Genomic DNA, 15,246 nt, shown 5'->3' with positions numbered 1-15,246 from the left:
ATTACCCGACTTGTCCCACGAACTCCAGACACACTGGGCGCAAGGCTGGAGAAGGGGCGGAGTCAGGTGATGCTGGGAACAGAGCGGCACTGGGTGATACATAGAGGGCACTATAACTAAGTGGGCCAACAAAGGCAGCCTTATAGTATAGTGGAGTCACAAAAGGACACCTGAATTATAGGGAAAGAGACATTACTGATTTGTCAGGTCACAGAAGATGCATTAGTACTACAGGGGAGTTACTGAGAGGTTAATTGGAGTAGCGTCAGGATGGACAGCGTGTGCAGAGACTAGTCATAGCTGGAAGAAGCCTTTATGGCGGTCTGGGCCCAGAGCAAGAAGATAAATGTATGACCCCAAATCAGAGGGCACATCACCTGTGATCACTGAAGGTAACTGCACTGTAATCACTAATACTGGAGGTAACTGCACTGTAATCACTAATACTGGAGGTAACTGCACTGTAATAACTAACACTAGAGGTAACTGCACTGTATTCACTAATACTGGAGGTAACTGCACTGTATTCACTAATACTGGAAGTAACTGCACTGCAATCACTATCTCTGTCGCTGTGTTTTAGAGCTGTACTATCACTCTGAAGGGGTCAGTAAGCTTCCAACACTCAAGGATATATGGAATACAAGAGCTTAATGTGCGCAAGGATTTTTGATACATTTCTGTAAAATTAAAACCTGCTGATTACACTGGTTACACTGAATAATAGCCGCACGTCTCATTTTGAAGTTATTTAACTCCTTAGTGACCAAGCATTTTCTTCGTAACTCCTTTATTTATCCATCGATGTCACTGTATGAGGGCTTGTTTTTTGTGGGACGAGTTGTATTTTTCAATGGTACTATTAAATGTGCCGTATAATGTACTGAAAAACTTTTAAAAAGTGAAGTAAAATGAAACAAACACATGAAATTCCGCTATCTTCCGGTGTGCCTTGTTTCTGCGGCCCATAAACTGCAACAAAACTGACAGAACTTTGTTCTGTAGTTCAGTATAATTACTACGATACCAAACTTATGTAGTTTACTTTTTGCTGTACTACTTTTATTTTTTTTCAAAATCATTTAATTTAAAAAAAAATTATTTTCTGTTGCCATTTTCTGCGATCAAAAACTTTTTTTTCCATCCACATAGTTATGCATGGGCTCATTTCTTGCGGGACGTCCTGTAGTTTACGTTATTACCATATTGGAATACATATGAATTTATGCTCATTTTTAAATTACATTTTTTCTTGGAGACAGAATGACCAATAAGCACATTTTTGGGTTTTTAATTGTTTTTTTGGATGATGTTCACAGTACGGGGTAAATAATGCATTACTTTGATAGATCGGACCTTTATGGATGCAGCAATACTTAACATGTATTTTTGTTGTATGATTTTGATTCTTTAATTGAGTCTAACCAATGACCTGTAAAAACACAGTTCATTAATTACAACTTACTGGTGGATGATCTGCAGTCTTTACGCCACGTGGAAACATACCCTATATGTTACACAAACCTACCCTTATAGTGTTCAGTCAGCACGCGGTGTGTACCCTATATGTTACATAAACCTACCCTTATAGTGTTCAGTCAGCACACGGTACGTACCCTATATGTTACACAAACCTACCCTTATAGTGTTCAGTCAGCACGCGGTGTGTACCCTATATGTTTCTGTGGTGGAAGTCCAGTATTCCTATATTTTGGATCGGTGGGCCTTGGCAGTAGACAGTTATCAATTTAACATTCTGTATACATATTTTGCTTTCTGTCTTGCTACAAATATAGTTCATGGCAGTTGTGCAATAGGTACTTCCGCTCATATGAAAGTATCTGTTTTATAATTCTGCTGACATGGAAACTTCTGTACTCAAAACGCTGACAAGATAATATATAGTATAAACACGTTACATTTTCCACCTGTTTCGCAATTTTGGAGGACAGTAACCCAGACATGGACAACCGCAGAAATTACCCAAGCAATTTTACTGGAAACGTATGCAAATAACATGGGAGGTTTGTGCAATTTATAGTTCATGATGTAACATCCAATCATATCGAAGGAACCCCACGTGGCTCCAAGACAACCCACTCATTTCATCCACCACCTGATGGCCAATCACAGATGACCGGAGGATGGAAGAATTGCAAGATGCTTATCCAATAATTAAACAATACGTTGTATCTATGTAATCTTTGACCTGCCCAGATGGGCGGAAATGTTAAACTCTTAAAATAGGCTACACGCCGATCATTAAAGTTAGAATTGAGGAAGCTATGCATGCTGAACCTCGTGTCAGTGTGAAAAACTTCTTATGCGCATTATCAATTCAGAATTAATATGGAAGGGTGTAAACATTCCAAATTGAGTAAGCCGTGATTCCGCAAAGGAATTCTACGACAGTGGTGGCCCGTACGGGGAGTGATCGACAGGTTCCATAGAATTCGGACAGAAGACACGGACATATGCGACCTTGGACTTGGTGGGCCCAAAATATCATCAGAACACGGTAAGATGAATTAATTATCTATACCTGTGTGGCTAAGTTCAGGCTCGCCTATGTACCGTGCCAGGCCGAATGATTTGGATCCGCATGACGACAGGTACTTCTTTAAGTCTCGATCACTCGATAAGAACCTGTCATAAGATATAAAAGGAATGTTTGCATGCCTGTTGTCTTGAGAGTACTAGTTAATTGGTGACATCAATAGCTGCCCCCGGGAGGGCCTGTACGGGGTGTTTCCACTCCTGAGGGAGGAGGGAGCCGTTCAGGTGGCCTGTCGCAGAGACTCAGCAGTCCTGAGGCCCGTTTGGAGGGCCCAGGGAGGGAGAGACTGCCAGAGAAAAGTCTGATATGGGATTTCCGCTCCTGCTAGGCCTGCTTGTAGGGTCCGGGAGAAGGGAGCTGTCAGACACGTATCCCGAGGGGCAGTGAGACTAAGCCAGCCGTACTGGTGCTCTGTCTATTTGTGTGTGTCCACAAATATTTGTTTATCGTGTAAATGTCCACGAGTAGATCCCTCCGTCTGAGGGTAGATTGATAAACTGTATAGCGACAGAAATGCTAGAAACTCTAAGGCGGGGCATATTGTGTCTGGCGTCTGAGGAGACTTCTATAATCATAAATCTGGCAGCCATGATTGAAATTGAAAGGCAACAAACATTATTACACCCTCCAGAAAAGTGTGGAAGGGGTGGAGAGTCAAGTTATCATTGATTAATCAAGCAATCTTTCTGTGTGTCCTACCTATATAAAGTTAGTGTGCTTGTTTGTTGTGTAGAGCTAATCCTGCTGAGTTGTTATATAGGAATAGTTTGTTTGTCTACAATATAGAATTAGTATCAGTCCTGCTCAACTGTGCCCGTAATTGTTTAGAAAGGAAAAAAAAAAAGAAGCTGCTAACTACATTTAAAAAGAGGAAGTGGAACTCTTAATAGAAGCGGAGCAATTCCTGTGCTGTAATAAATAACTACTGTTGGATGTTAAAACTACTGCGGATGGCTTGTTATGTAACCTAATCCTTCAGACAAATACATCCGTCATACAAATGTAAAAAGTTATATGCCACTCACATCCTGAGGGGGCTCTTAAGAATACAGACTGCGTAGCCCACCAAATCCCAATACACCGTGCCCACAAGAAAATACGTCTATGTTTGCCAAGTCCCCAATAGGTGTTTAGTCCCCAATTCAATTGTAACCACATACAATGTTAGGTGGTCACCGCTGTGACCGTAAGGTTACAACATAAGATTTATGCATTAGACGTTAGAATTTCCCTAAGAAAAGAGGAAGAGAAGGTAGGCTAAAATGGCGTCTGTATTAATACACAAAGACACCATTTTAGTGAATAGAGAGAATTGCAGTACATTACCAATCAGATGGAGATGCCCGGCATCTAAGACTGCATCTGCCCAGTCGCCGGAAGTCTGGGACAACAACTGTCTACTGTTGTAGAAGTAAAAATTAGCCGTTCTCCCTCTCGCTAGGCTGTCACGGGAGGGAGAGATTCTAAAAAGAGGAAGTTACTTGCCCTGTAGTCCCAGCACAAGTAACGTATATTCACAGACAATATAAAACAAATAAATAAACTACAGGGAGTAAGAGACGGTAGAGAAGCCAAGGAAGAGGAAACAAGCAGGTAACGATAAGGCCAGGTATCCACAGGAGGAACGGGGCAGATTGACCCGTAATTTGTAAAATGTAAATTGTGTGGTGCATAAGACTTTATCTTTATTGGGTTGTGATGTGTACCCAAGGACTGCCAAACATTGAATGAGAGAATAAGGAAGTAAGTGATTAGCCACACTCAGAGGGGTGGAGCTTGATGATGCAAGAACACGTCTCTTATCCAAGGAGGGGATAAGAATCATAGATAGCCAGAAGAAAAAGTTTTGTTTTTTCTCCTGTCCCAAACTCAGCTTTCCACGGTTCCTTACAAATTATGGGACACCCACAAGACAGGCATAGGGAAATTGGATGTATCAACCATGATAATATATACGAGACCCAGATACACACCCCTGAGTCAAACAGTATCCCCCTAGTTTATAAAAAAAAAAAAAAAAAAAAAAAAGGGGTGAAGGGTCAGCCATGCAGATTAGGTGCTGTGTGCCGATGCTTTGGAAAAAAACTGCCAACCAGCCACAATTACACTGTTAATTTCTCTTGCAGAAGGCTGTAAGGCCTGGAGGCCTCCAAAGACTAACCAAGTTCTGCAGGCCATACCTGTACATACACCCGTTGCCAAATTCCGCACCTTTCTGGGCCTTGTTTCATACTGCCGCCTATATGACAGTATTGACACAAAAGCACGAAGGACAACCACAGCCATGAGGGTGGATCCAGTGACTTGAGGAGCTCCCTCATCTGCTTGTGCGGTGGCAGCAGTACAGGCAATGGTTGACAAATCTTCTAAGTTGGTATTGGACTACCCCCTAGTGGTCCACACTCCAAATGACACCCAGAACATACTCATGCAAGTGCAACCCAAGCACTTATCTCTGGCCTATTAGATCCGACTACAATGTGCTCTTTCCATGCCTCCCCCAATATTGCTCTGGGCTTCCCAATGTTGTAATACCTTGAATCCGGCTACTCTTCTTTTAATCAGGTATTCCTGGGGGGAGGGGAGGCATAGGTGATTTGAGTATGGCAGATCAGCTATTTTTTAAATAGCATTATTGTAGTGATGTACACACTGTTAATGATGCATATTTTGAGTTTTCTTTTGTAGATGGTATCAGGGTGAGGATTGATGATTCCGAACCAGATATGCAGAGGTCACACAACAAGATGTCCTAAACGCAGAAGCTCTGCCTCCGCATGTCTCAGGGCAAGAAGCGGAACCGGAGGCCCTCACTGAGGCGTGTGGAGTGGTAGAAGGTAAGTCGGCAACTTTTTACACTGACTCCTGGAATGCATTTGGCATAGCTCATGATTATGGCCCAATATGGAAGGCCAGACAGCTTGTTATCTCAGTAGGACAGCCAATTAAGAATGGTGCAGCGGTGCAGAGTCTCATGGAAACCCTACTACTACTACCTGGCAGTGGAGAATCCACACCGATTTCTACAACGGAGAAGCGAGAGATGACACCCTCGCCGACAACACAGCAAAGGCAGCGGCCCTCAAGCCGTGGAAGAAAGAAGAATAGATACTGACAGCATGAGTCAGTGACAAAGACTTTGGACTTTGATAAAAACTTTGGACTTTGATAAAAACTTTGGACTTTGATATGTCAAGGACTTTACAGTTACAAGTCAACGACTAAGGAAAGCAGATGGGCTAAAAGACGGGAGCGACAGAACAGGACGGCGTATGGCGAACAATCAACAGAACTTGCCTACAGAGGTCCCTGTTCCCCCATTATGGCCCAACTGGTACCCAGAATCAAAAGCAGCGATGACGGCGACACTGAACAAGAATGGGTGACACCTGGGTTCTCTGTAGCTGCTGCATCATTTGTCCAGTTAGCATGATCTTTGCCATATGCGAGTCCGGACAGAAGTAAGGTGGCCATATAACACTTGCCTTGACCACTCTACCCATTTCAGAGATTGCCAATTTGACCACATTCAGCTCACACCTGTTGGGGAGTATGAATAGGTGCTTGTTGTTGCTCGAGTCTTTTTCAGGTTGGAGGCCCACCCGGATACTAAGGTAAATGAGCAGATAACCACACAGAAGCTCATGAATGAGGTAATCTGCAGATACAGGGTACCGGAAGTGAATGAGGTAAACGAAGGTACACAGGTGTTCTCTTCCAGACTCAGAGGCAGACACTGGGACACATATCTTGCAGCCTGGGGATTGGGTGCGCATCAAGAAGTTCCCCAGGAAGCACCCTCCTGAGCCCCGATTTGATGGCCCCTACCAGGTGCTTCTGACTACTGCCACAGCTGTGAAACTAGCCGAAAGACTTACATGGATCCATCCATGCTTCATACTGTAAGAAAGCTTCAGATCTGGGAGACCAGTCTTAGTTGTGCCAAGGACATTACTCTGGATAGGGCTAGTGAGAGAGGAGGGTGGCAACTGGAATCCTTAGTCGGAAGGATATGGGGGTATGGTTACCTTCTAGTATAACTCGTTCAATGCTCAAGTAGCCGCATATTCCTTCGACTATTGTACTGTGGTCCCGTGTCTTGAACTTAGAATGTTGCTTGGTTTTAATGCGGTTTTTTCATTAACCATGGGAGATCCAAGCCGGGAGACGGGGGGACTTACAGTCTGGGGACATACCGGTACGGGAGGACAGGTCCCTTAGGGAAGTTAAAAATAAGGGGTATGGTAGATGCAGCCGAATGGAAGCCTTCACTTAGTCCCATGCCCATAATTAACCCCCCCCCGCCGTAAGATAAAGACCTTGACGAACATGATGATCATAGCCGACCCTACCTTTGAGGACACCTTGACAGTAGCGACTGGCTACTCTGACCAGAATCTCTGGTTGGAGTTGATGAGGTACAATGCTAACAGGAGCAACAAGTCTAACTGTTGCGTGTGCGGTAGTGCCCGACTACACTCGGGGATGGTCCCCCTAGATCTCCCTGTAGTTGCTGAAGAGTGGTTTATTAGTCTCTTCATGAACATTTCCGCTAATTACACTGTTCGTGAGAAATGGAGGAAGGAATACTCTATAACTACTTAAGTGTTTTGCACCGGAGAGAGTATTACTGACTACCCTGGAAACTACACCTGCCAGGCAATTAGCCAGGGTAGAGGGAGATTTTTGGGGAACTCACCAGTATTTCCCTTGTTTAAAAAAGATGAAGAGCCAGTTCCGATAATGCCAACCAGGTACGTTACCAGAAGAATGGAGAAATGTACCAGTACTGCGCCTGCCTCAGTCTCATAAGATGGACTGTCAGTGGACTTCCCATTTGCCTAGGGAAAGTGCAGAAGACCTTAGGTTCCGGCGAGGGCACACCCTGTGGGGTGTTAACTCGTACAGATAGAGGGTATGGATGCCCGGAAATAAGCCCAGGGAATCCATGGCCTCCTTCTGAGGTGAGGTAGGGATCCCTCCCCTTCTAGGAGTAGGGACTTACGGGCAGTGGGAAAACCCTGACGCAAGGGTGAGGCGACCTGGACGTGTTCACCATTAGGACTATCTCCAGGAGGGACAATGGTGTGGGTGAAGATTAGGGAGTCCCACGCCGTGCGTACCTGTGCACACTACTAGTATGTACTTCTAGTACAACACATTAGAGTGAGAAGAGAGGCTCCTGGTGATAGTTTTGATCTACACGTATACATTGACATCATAGGATAGCCAAGGGGGGTACCTGACAAGTTTTAAAAATTAGAGACCAAGTTAAAACTAGATTCGAGTCCATTTTCCCGATCATTAGGGTAAATAAATGTTGACTGGATTAATTATGTTTATTACAATTAACAGCGGTTTATAAATTATACTAGAGACGCCTTATAGGGACTAGTCGACCAATAGAACCTACCTCGACTACGACTTTTCAAAATAGAATGGCACTAGGTACGATTTTAGCCAAAAAAGGGAGTGTCTGTAAGATGATAGGGGAGACTTGTACCTACATTCCAGACAAAACGTGACCCACAGGTAAAGACGCAGTTGCCATTAAGAAGCCACTAAAAAGAGCTAACCTTAGTCTGTTTTCCTCAGTTAGGTACCTAACAGGAGAAGGGAAAAATATAGAAAAATAAGCTTTGAAACATTGTGTATTTAGAACACTGTGATAGGTTTTCGCTAAGATTTTGCTTTATTTTATCTGCAGTGCACTCTGCTTATGTCCACGCAACATACCGGTGTTACAACGCCCCTGGTCCTGTTACCTTGCCGCCTCTGGAAAAGGGAAGTGGGAATAATCAGCTTGTAGCTCTTTCCTTCCAGACTAATATATATGATAATGCACTTACTAATAAGACAGGGGTTCAGTCATGTTGATCAGTTATTAGATAGTCCTGATTTTGCACTCTTGTTGATGAATCGAGGTAACGTCAAGAAGGCGGGGTCCTATACAAGTTATGCAGTGTTTACCTGAAATAGTGAAAGTCGCACCTCTCCTAACCTGATTATATTTGTCACCTTTATAGTCATCCTAATTTCTGTTTGTCGTTGCATACAGTGTATTCCGACCCTGATGACTGCCTGGTCTACCTGTCCCACTACGACGTCCAACAAAAAGCCCACTGTCAGCGCAACCGTCGTCATCATGGATCCAGAATGTGATGATGTCGAACCATCCTATACCCCCATGGCAGTAGTAGGCCCAGTCGTCTACAAAACAATGCGAGTCTAGGGTCAGCGGTGGGGGATTGGGGTGGGACGGAGCAGGGCGAGTTTAGTGAAACAGATAGTTTCAAGGGGGGTCTGTGGTGGAAGTCCAGTATTCCTATATTTTGGATCGGTGGGCCTTGGCAGTAGACAGTTATCAATTTAACATTCTGTATACATATTTTGCTTTCTGTCTTGCTACAAATATAGTTCATGGCAGTTGTGCAATAGGTACTTCCGCTCATATGAAAGTATCTGTTTTATAATTCTGCTGACATGGAAACTTCTGTACTCAAAACGCTGACAAGATAATATATAGTATAAACACGTTACATTTTCCATCTGTTTCGCAATTTTGGAGGACAGTAACCCAGACATGGACAACCGCAGAAATTACCCAAGCAATTTTACTGGAAACGTATGCAAATAACATGGGAGGTTTGTGCAATTTATAGTTCATGATGTAACATCCAATCATATCGAAGGAACCCCACGTGGCTCCAAGACAACCCACTCATTTCATCCACCACCTGATGGCCAATCACAGATGACCGGAGGATGGAAGAATTGCAAGATGCTTATCCAATAATTAAACAATACGTTGTATCTATGTAATCTTTGACATGCCCAGATGGGCGGAAATGTTAAACTCTTAAAATAGGCTACACGCCGATCATTAAAGTTAGAATTGAGGAAGCTATGCATGCTGAACCTCGTGTCAGTGTGAAAAACTTCTTATGCGCATTATCAATTCAGAATTAATATGGAAGGGTGTAAACATTCCAAATTGAGTAAGCCGTGATTCCGCAAAGGAATTCTATGACATTACATAAACCTACCCTTATAGTGTTCAGTCAGCATGCGGTGTGTACCCTATATGTTACATAAACCTACCCTTATAGTGTTCAGTCAGCACGCGGTACGTACCCTATATGTTACACAAACCTACCCTTATAGTGTTCAGTCAGCACGCGGTGTGTACCCTATATGTTACATAAACCTACCCTTATAGTGTTCAGTCAGCACGCGGTGTGTACCCTATATGTTACATAAACCTACCCTTATAGTGTTCAGTCAGCACGCGGTACGTACCCTATATGTTACACAAACCTACCCTTATAGTGTTCAGTCAGCACGCGGTACGTACCCTATATGTTACACAAACCTACCCTTATAGTGTTCAGTCAGCACGCGGTGTGTACCCTATATGTTACATAAACCTACCCTTATAGTGTTCAGTCAGCACGCGGTACGTACCCTATATGTTACACAAACCTACCCTTATAGTGTTCGGTCAGCATGTGGTGTGTAACAGTGATTGTGAAATAGTTGTGCAATGACTTTTCACACGGGTGATGCGATATTGTGGCGGGGGAAAAAAAAATAAAAAATCGCAGCGATATCACATCGGTGGTGTAAGCAATATCGCAGTGTTTTGTGGTGGCAATATCACAATTTTGTGGTGTTATAAAGTCGCACGTGGTGCAACAAAGTTGCGCAACTTTGTAGTACTACGTGCGAGGATTTTTGGGGGGGTGACTTGAAATATAACCCCTACTTTGAAAATCAGCCCCAGCTGCTTTAAAAACAACAAAACAGATTGCTGAACAGGATTTAGGCTCATCCCGCAATTTTGGAGCCTGGGATAGCTAAAACACCTGGCCAATGTCCTCCTGTGCTACTGAGGATTGAATAGAGTCCCCTCTAGGGCGGATCCGTGACCACAGGCACATACGGGACCCATGGCCTAGCGAGGCCTGCACATTCCCGGCCTTGATCACTGAAACCATCCAGGCAGGCACTGCAAACGAGCAGACAGTAACAGCCTCACCTGTCAGCTGTGGAGCTCGCCGCGGACCCAACCATCCTCTGGGGAGCGGTGGTGAGGAGGAAAGTCACTACGGTGCTGTGCAGCTGCTTGGCTCAGCAGGAGAGAAGGTGAGGATAGGTGATGAGCCTGCTCTGCTGTGGAGAGGGGAAGTCTGCCGGCTCTGAGCCCATGATGACTGCAGCAGCTCATCAATCAGGGCGACCCTGGTTCTCACACCAGAGCATCAGGATAATGCTCTCCAAGTAATAGCCTATCTTGCTCATCAACCTCAGGAGACACTACAAGCTGCCACGGTGGTACAAGATGTATCCAGATTTCTTATGCCGATGTTTGACAAACGATTGGAAGTGCCTTACACCTCTATCAACTGTGCCCTCTCACTTATAACCACAAATGCCCAGAAGATTACAGAACTAGAAAATAAAGTGGGTTCTCAGGAGATCTCAAGTCTCCAACAATCAATTACCATATGTTGAGAAATGGAGCAGAAACTGAAGGAGAAGCTTGAGGATTTGGAGAATCAAGACTGCAGAAACAACTTGCGCTTCATAGGTATCCCAGGGAACATCATGGGTTGTGAATTGCTTACTCTCCTGACAGAGCAGCTCCCTAAAGCTCTATCTCCAGACATACCCATTGATAACACCTTTATAGAAAGAGTCCATAGAATTCGACCCCCCCCCCCCCCCAGACCTCCAGATGCAGCAAACCCACGTCCCAGACAAGTAAAGCGAGATATCTAAACTGGACAGTTAAGGAGAGAATCCTGAGAGATTACTGCGGTCAATCAACTTTACAGATCAGAGACTTCAAAGTGCTGATTTTCCAGGACTTCTTGGCGCTTGTCTCCCAGAAACGCAGGACCTTCTCCCCAATTTGTCGCTATCTTCACAAGAAAAATATACGGCTCCAACTCCTGTTCCCGGCCAGGCTTAAAACGCAACATAATGTTCAATACCTGATATACGATGACCCAAGGCCAGCAGGTCGATATTTCAACCTCAACAAAGATGGTCACCTGCAATAAAACAGGCTTTGGGAAACACTGATGTTCTCCAGTAGGCAAGAGGCTTAGAGCCGGAGATCACATTGACCCTTCAGGGCAGCAGTACCTGTTCTTTCTCTTATTTCATTTTTTTTGTATTCATGTTGATCTGGTAACTATACAACTAAGAATGTTAATGGTTAATTTTGATGGTTGTACTGTTCTTACGTCAAGATGTTTTTCCTCTCCGCTGCCTTCCAGGTTGAGCTGGCTGGCGCGTGGGTTCCTGACCTGCATCTATCTGATCCTACGTTGCTCGCTGGGATGATGGGGAACAAGGTAATAAATATTAACTTGACACACACTAATCCACTCTTGTCACTATGACAAACACCAGGTAACATCAGAACAAGAATACATGAGCTCCATCGACATTAAATTGGTTTCGTGGAATGTGACGGGCCTCAACACGCCGATCAAGCATAAGAAGGTTCTCACTCACTTGAGGCGCCTTAGACCGGATGTGGTCTTTTTACATTAAATGCATTGGCAGTCTGGATCAGGAGCCTCCTTGAGGGCCTAGACTCCTGCTATACATCCCAGACTCGTGGCGTGGCCATTCTCTTTCGAAGGGGCCTGTCATACCCCATAGAATAGGAACTAATTGATGAAGAGGGTAGATATCTGCTATAAACAGTAAATATATACAATAAACAATATGCTTTCCTCAATATATATACCCCAAATCATCCAAACAGTAATTTTTTATCCAAAATTACCTCTTTTCTACTTCATAGACAGGACACACACTTAGTTGTAGGGGGGACTTTAACACCACTATTTGCCCAACCCTTGACAAATACTCACTAAATGTGTCCCACATGCAACCCTCTAAAGATCTGACATATCTCATGGTGCTGGGAAGGCTTTGTGACCCCTGGCGCATGACCAGTACCACTTCCAGAGAATATACAGTTTATTCCTTGGCCCACCAGAGCTTCTCCAGGATAGATTTCTTTCTTATTGCACTCTCCCTATTTGAAAGGCTCTCCACCACAGAAATACTACCCATAGCGATCACGGACCATTCCCCGATTACTATGCCCCTCATCGGTAGAAACTTAGCAGTAAGGACTAGAACCTGGCCTTTTCCATTACATCTATACAATTCAGAAGATTTTCACGAATACTTAAAAACACATTGGGCTAACTATTTGGACAACGATATCGAACACTTTAATAACACCCCTCTGCTTTGGGTGATGCCCAAACCAGTGATGAGAGGCCATGTGATAAGCTTCGTCTCATTTAAGCGGAAACAGATCAGGTCTCAATTCAGTAAACTCCAACATTCCCTGCTGAGTGCACAGCGGCAGCTCGCCGCTCCCCTTCCCAACAAGACAAACTAAACAAACTTTAGAAGCTTTCGTGCAATGGCAGGCGGTTTGGCTCTCTAAACTGGAACATAATAAATTTTACCGCCAAGCCAATAAACCTGGCAGATTGCTGGCACGTATAGCAAACTCACAACAAAAACACAAACCAATCACATATCACAGACCCACGCACAGGGATGAGATACTCCGAACAAACAGACATAGAGGGGACCATATGCGACTACTTTGAAGACCTCTATAGGGCAACCACCACTGACATGAAGAAGATAGACTCCTGGCAACAGTCTATTGTATTACCCAAACTCACACTGGACCAGGTAGCCTTTCTGGAATCACTGTTCTTGGAACAGAAGGTACGGGAGGTGATCATGGCTGCACCAAATAATAATACCCCAGGCCCCCAATGTAGTGAGTATTACAAGATTCTGCTGACAGAGATGGCTCTTACAGTAACCAAACTATTATATATATTCCTAAAATACACAGGTTGACTTGATTCTAGACTCCAGGACCAAACTCATTCTTAAACCCAATAAAGATCCCATACTAGTCCAGTCCTATTGCGTATTTTCCAACTAAAAAGTGATTATAAATTCCTGACAAAGGCTCTAGCCAGCCGCCTCCAAAGCCTACTCTCCACTCTCATACATCCCTCCCAATGAGGATTCACAATATGCAGACACTTCACCAAAAATATATGAACGGCCATCGCTGCAACGATAGACGCTGGTAAACCGCACGCCCCTCAGATGTTACAACTTGCCCTAGATGCGGAAAAGGCGTTTGACAAAGTATCTTGGCCTTTTCTAAATTCCACTCTACAACATAGGAAATTTGAAGCAAATTTTAGCAATTTCATACAATATATCCAATCAGAAATAAACACCACTTTCATGGTAAACGGTCATATAACCCAACCTATAGATATCTTTAGGGGAACTAGACAGGGTTGCCCCCTCTCGCCCCTACTATTTAATTTTTCACTGGACCCCCTACTTTATCATTTTCAGCCAGTGCCATTAGTACAGACAATCCAAGCGAGCCACCCTGATATTTCGGTAGCAGTGTTAGTGGACGACATACTTCTAATCATTAACAACCCGTCTAAGTCTCTCTCACTGATCCTGCAGGACCTTCGGGAACTGGGCTCTCCGTTGGGATATTTTCTTAGCCTGGAGAAATCAGAGGCTCTATTGCTGAACGGCCCATCGCGACCGAGCTGGACTCATAGATACCCCTTTTTATGGCAAGAGAACTCCATCTCATATCTTGGTGTACCAATACCCAAATCTTACCACAGAGTATATGCACTTAATATCAAACCGTACATCACAACCCTAGAACAGACTTTAGTAAAATGGCACAAACTTCCACTGTTATATAGTTAGAGTCCCCTTAATAAAAATGGTAGATTTCCCCCACCTACTATACCTACTCCATGCTCTCCCAGTCTACCTCACCCTCAAAGATGAAAAAAAAAATCAGCTACTTGATGCGCACATTCATTTGGAAGGGAGAAATAAAATACCGTTTGACATCTTGAGACAGCCAAGACTCAACAGTGGACTTAACCTTCCCAATATAAGACTATAGAAGTAGCGCCACTAATGCATATAATTATTGACTGGGTACAACATACTTCACTATTCATAGATGCAGACATGGAACAGAAATTCCTCCATGGGATTGCACTCCCTAATTTTCTACATTTCACATATATAAACATCCTAATAGACTTGGGGTGGCATGGCAAAAAGTACGAAAACTGACATCTTCACATCCGAACTATTCTACCTTCTTAACATTACTAAATAATCCCAGTTTCCAAAGCAACGCACCTCGGGGAGAATTCCTACGATGGAGGGCTGGAGGTATACTTAACATAGGCTGCTTATTACCAAAAAAGGGCAAAAGATTGTTAACCCTTCTAGAATTACAAGACAAATACCCACAAATTCACATAACTCTCTTTTCATGCTTTGAAAAAGTGCTCACCAACGTTCGACCACAGGAGGGATTGTTGCCTGATAACATTTATCTGACCCATCCCCCACACATGCGGAGGCACACAGCAAAAATATACAATCTCCTACATACGCCCACAAATCCCACTACTTCTCCAACGGTCATTAATAAATGGACCGCTGATATTCTGGATTTAACAACGTCCCATTTATTGAAGGCCTTGAAATATAGCTTGTGGGTTCTCCCCTCAAGCCGATACGTAGAAATGACCTTACAGGTTTACCACAGGGCATACATCACCCTG

General features: G+C 43.9%; 1 protein-coding gene across 1 annotated transcript in view; it reads right to left on the bottom strand.

The window, feature by feature from the left end:
• The window catches only part of LOC136624346 (oocyte zinc finger protein XlCOF7.1-like), a 66,477-nt gene that overhangs the window by 12,443 nt on the left and 38,788 nt on the right, over nt 1-15,246 (bottom strand). The gene's annotated exons all lie outside the window — the stretch shown is intronic.

The sequence above is a fragment of the Eleutherodactylus coqui genome, chromosome 4 (genome assembly GCF_035609145.1).
Source record: "Eleutherodactylus coqui strain aEleCoq1 chromosome 4, aEleCoq1.hap1, whole genome shotgun sequence".
Taxonomy (NCBI): Eukaryota; Metazoa; Chordata; class Amphibia; order Anura; family Eleutherodactylidae; genus Eleutherodactylus; species Eleutherodactylus coqui.
Note: the sequence above shows the minus strand (reverse complement) of the source record. Positions and strands in the feature narration are given on the sequence as shown.